The following is a 5,601-nucleotide window of genomic DNA, read 5'->3' as shown; positions in this document are numbered from 1 at the left end:
TGCCAATGATACATCCATCCGTCGTTTCCTGTGTTAGGATGGTCGATAGGTCGCTCAGCACGTCAGTCATCGAAATATATCCAACCAAGGAAAAGGTGAGCGATCACACTGCCCATATTTTGCATGAAGCCAGGTTACAGCGACTATTTTAAATGATTATTTTATTACCGACCTCTTCTCAATTGCACTACACGTACCACACTTCTCTAAAGCGCCCCCAAAGGATGGCAACGTGTTATTTTTATTTCCACATTTATTACAATTTATAATATAAGAATCTACCATTGTTGGACAAGATGCACTCCAGCCTCTCAATGTTGAATGATCCTGTGAACACCAAGTGCTCCCTCTCCAGGCTTACCCAGGTACAGACGAATCTTCAGAAGTGGGACAGGCAGCTTGCTATTTCATACGAAAAAGACCCACTGCCAGGGTCTGTGAAAGGAACACTTTTCCAATCCTACAAGCAAACTGACAATAGAGTCCCAAGCAAAAAATAACCTGCTGGAAGAACACAGTGGATCAAGCAATACCCGTGGAGATGAACATAGACACAACATGCTGGACAGGCAGCATCAAAGATTATAGAGGCTTTGGGCAGCATCTCTGGAGAGAAGCAATGGGTGGTGACGTTTCGGCTCGAGACCCTTCTTCAGACTGATCCGTGGAGATGAAGGGTGATATTTCAGGTCGTGCTCCTGCATCAGTACTGAAGCTGAAAAAATGTAAGACTATTCAAACTAAAAACACTCTTCAGAAACAAAAGATTGAATGGTTATGAGCTGGACCAGTGATTTTCTTTTCTGTTTGGTTATTTCTTGTTTGTGGACTGTTCAACAGATTTTGCGTCCATTTGTTCCCATTATTCTGTTTTTTCATGAAAATGTATAGGAAATAAGAGGGGGTAGAATTAATGTTTCAGGCTGAGGTCTTTCATAAGAACTGGACAAGTGGACAGATACAGTGCATTCAGAAAGTATTCGGACCCCTTCACTTTTTCCACATTTTGTTACGTCACAGCCTTATTCTAAAATGGATTAAATTCATTTTTGTTTATCATCCATGTGCACACAATACCCCATAATGAAAAAGCAAAAAACAGGTGTTTAGAAATTTTTGTAAAGTAGTTAAAAATAAATAACTGAAATATTACATTTACATAAGTATTCAGACCCTTTGTTGAGGCACCTTTGGCAGCAATTACAGCCTCACGCCTTCTTGGGTATGACGCTACAAGCTTGGCACAGCATTATTTGGGTAATTTCTCCCATTCTTCTCTGCAGATCTTCTCAAGCTCTGTCAGGTTGGATGGGGAGCGTCGATGCACAGCTATTTTCAGGTCCCTCCAGAGATGTTCTATCGGGTTCAAGTCCGGGCTCTGGCTGGGCCACTCATGGACATTCACAGACTTGTCATGAAGCCACTCCTGTGTTGTATTGGCTGTGTGCTTAGGGGCATTGTTCTGTTGGAAGGAGAACCTCTGCCCCAGTCTGAGGTCCTGAATGCTCAGGAGCAGGTTTTCATCAAGGATCTCTCTGTACTTTGCTCCGTTCATCTTTCCCTCAATCGTGACTAGTCTCCCAGTTCCTGCCACTGAAAAACATCCCCACAGCATGATGCTGCCACCACCATGCTTCACCGTAGGTATGGTTTTGGCCAGGTGATGAGTGGTGCCTGGTTCCCTCCAGACGTGACACTTGGCATTCAGGCCAATGAGTTCAATCTTGGTTTCATCTGACCAGAGAATCTTGTTTAGGAGCCTTTTGGCAAACTCCAAGCGAGCTGTCATGTGCCTTTTACTGAGGAGTGACTTCCATCTGGCCACTCTACCATAAAGGCCTGATTGGTGGAGTGTTGCAGATATAGTTGTCCTTCTAGAATTTTCTCCCATCTCCACAGAGGAACTCTGGAGCTCTGTCAGAGTGACCATCGGGTTCTTGGTCACCTCCCTGACCACGGCTCCTTTCTCTCGATTGATCAGTTTGGCCGGGTGGCCAGCTCTAAGAAGAGACGTGGTGGTTTCAAAGTTCTTCCATTTAAGAATGACGGAGACCACTGTGCTCTTCGGGACCTGCAATGCTGCCAAAATTGTTTTATACCTTTCCCCAGATCTGTGTCTCGACACAATCCTGTCTCGGAGGTCTCCGGACAATTCCTTCGTCTTCATTGCTTGGTTTTTGTTCTGACATGCACTGGGACCTTATATAGACAGGTGTGTGCCTTTCCAAATCATGTACAATCAATTTAATTTACCACTTGTGGACTCCAATTCACTTGTAGAAACATCTCAAGGATAATCAATGAAAACAGGATGCACCGAAGTTCAATTCTGAGTGTCACAGCAAAGGGTCTGAATACTTATCTAAATGTGATATTTCAGTTATTTATTTTTAATTACTTTTCAAATATTTCTAAACACCTGTTTTTGCTTTTATATTATGAGGTATTGTATGTAGATTGATGATAAAACAAATGAATTTAATCAATTTTAGAATAAGGCTGTAACGTAACAAAATGTGGAAAAGGTGATGGGGTCTGAATACTTTCTGAATGCACTGTAAGTACAGTTTTAGTTGCAGAAAGACGGAGAGATAGAGGAATACTTGTAATAGGATGGGCCAAAGTTGTCAAGGTAACAATCACTTTAAAAACTGCATTTGGATCAAGATGATAAGGAAATAATTTGAGATATTTGCTGACTGTTTCAACAGAGCTGTCAATCAGAGCAGCGATCAGCCTGTCTTCCTGCTCGGGGATTTTAACAGATGCGATGTCACCACACTGCTTCCAAACTTGGAGCAGTATGTCACCACACCTACCAGACTTGACAGAACGCTGGATCTGTGTTTCGGTAGCATACCGGGAGCCTATGTCTCAAAGCCCCGCCCACCACTCGGTCGCTCCGACCACAATGTCATTCTGCTGCTTCCAAAATACAGACAAAAACTAAAAACAGAAGTTTTACAAACAAAAACTATTCAAGTCTGGAACGATGACTCTGTCGATGCATTAAGGGGCTGCATGGAGATCACTGACTGGGAAATATTTTTCCAAAGTTGTGAGGGAGACCTAAATCTGCTGACAGACTCTATCTCCTCCTATTTGTCATTCTGTGTGGACGCTGTTATACCAACAAAACAGGTCAAGCTGTACCCTAATAACAAGCCTTGGGTTACCAAGGACCTGAAGCAGTGTCTTAACAACAAAAAAGTGGCATTCCTACAGGGAGACAAACACAGAGTAAAACAGTATAATAGTGAGTTGAGAAGGAAGACCAGGCTGGCCAAACTCCACTACAAAAACAAAGTGGAGGAAAAATTCACCACTGGCAATGCAAGGGAGGCATGGCAGGGACTTAACACCATGATGGGCAGAGCCCAGAAACCGGCCCTGATCCAATGCTCTGACCCTGCCACCTTTGCTGAGCAACTCAACATCTATTACAGCAGGTTTGACAAGACACACCCCCCGAATGACTGGACCCTCACCAGCAGTTCATCAATCACAGTGGATAAAAGGAAGGTTACATCTATACTGGGCCGCATCAACCCTCACAAAGCTTCTGGCCCGGATAGGCTCGGGGGCAAGGTGCTGAGGGAATGCTCAGTTCAGCTGGGTGATGTCATCACTCAGCTATTCCAGCATCTCCTTGACTCCAGCTGTGTCCCACGGATGTGGAAGGAGTCCACACTTATACCGGTGCCAAAGAAATCTAACGCCAGGGAGATGAAGGACTTCAGACCGGTGGCACTCACATCCATTCTTTCCAAGTGTATGGAGAGGGTGGTAAGTGATCACCTCACTGCTATGGTGGTGGACAGGCTTGACCCACTCCAGTTTGCCTATAAGGCAAGGCGTGGAGTGGAGGATGCCTGTTTGACTCTCCTGGACACAGTTAACAGACAGCTGGACTCCCCACACCCCCACACACGGATTTTATTTATGGACTTTTCTTCCGCTTTTAACACAGTCAACACGGGCACCCTCTGCAACCGCCTTCTGGATCTACAAGTCAACCCATCACTTATCCTGTGGATAAAAGACTTCCTGCAGGACCGGCCTCAGCATGTGGTGGTAAATGGTTTTAAATCCAAGAACATGATTTTAAACTGGTGTCCCCCAGGGTTGTGTTTTATCACCGATTTTATTTTCCATCTACACAAACAACATAACAAACAATAACAGTGACATTCCCCTTTTTAAGTATGCAGACGATATGGCCCTGGTGGCCCACATCAAGGATCACAATTCTCTGGCTACCTACTATCAGCAGGTCAACACCCTGATGCTGTGGATCAACGAGAGCTCTCTGGAGCTTAACATCTCCAAGACCAAGGAGCTGTGTTGTGGGGGGAGGCGAACATCTTCCCCCCAACCTCTCTTTGAACCTCTGAGGCTGAATGGGCAGACAGTTGAGCAGGTAGAGGCCTTTAGATACCTGGGCACAGAGATCGACACCCGCCTGTCCTTCTCCCAGCACACAGACTCTGTGTACAAGAAGGCACAGCAACGCCTGTTCCTGCTGAGGAAACTCAGGAGCTTTGATGTCAGACAGGACATTTTAACAGCTGTCTATAAATCACTTATAGAATCTGTACTCACCTTTAACATCACATCCTGGTTCACCCTCACCTCTGTCAAAGACAAATCAAAGCTTTCCCGGATCATCAATCAAGCAAGCAAAATAACTGGCAAAACTCAAAATCAATTATCAGTACTCCACACCCAGGCAGTTAAAAGGAAAGCCAACCTCATTACACAGGATCCTACCCACCCCCTGCACAAGTCCTTCCAACTTCTGCCATCAGGCCGCCGATATAAAGTCCCCCTATCCAAGAAAAACATCCACAAAAACTAATTCATACCCATTGCCATAAACAGCTTAAATAAAAAATGAACAATGGACAAATTAACCCTGACGCACTGTCACTTTACACGTATCCACAACTTTTATCTTGTCTATTTTTACAGTTTTTAATCTGTATACTTGCTTTTAAGATCTATACACACTGTGTGTGCTCATAGAAATCTGTATTGTATGACTGCTTATCAGTACATTGTCCTGTCTGTATGTTGAGCCACGTCAAAGAAGATTTTCTGTTACGACAGACAATAAAGTTTTCTGAATCTGAATCTGAATAATAAATTGGAGCAGGAAGGTTCAATTCAATTCTATACCCTTCCCTGTAAAAGGTAAGAGATGCTGCAGAAGATAAGAGATGTCTCCAGAGATGCTGCCCGACCTGCTGAGTTACTCTTCCAAGGTACACAAAAATGCTGGAGAAACTCAGCGGGTGCAGCAGCATCTATGGAGCGAAGGAAATAGGCGACGTTTTGAGCCGAAACCCTTCTTCAGACTGAAGAAGGGTATCGGCCCAAAACGTCGCCTTCGATCTTGAACACGAGTTACTCTTCCACTTTGTTTTTCGATAAATCAGCATATGCAACTCCTTGTGCCTCTTCCCCATCACTCTTCAATTTCAACCAAACATTTTTTTCTCATGGAAATTATAATGCCACAGTAGAAGTTGTTAAAGCTCATCTTTTTATTTGTTCTCCTTCATCCAGCAACATAGAACATTATAGAATGCTTCCATTCAG

Source organism: Amblyraja radiata, chromosome 3, assembly GCF_010909765.2.
Source record: "Amblyraja radiata isolate CabotCenter1 chromosome 3, sAmbRad1.1.pri, whole genome shotgun sequence".
Classification (NCBI taxonomy): Eukaryota; Metazoa; Chordata; class Chondrichthyes; order Rajiformes; family Rajidae; genus Amblyraja; species Amblyraja radiata.
Note: the sequence above shows the minus strand (reverse complement) of the source record.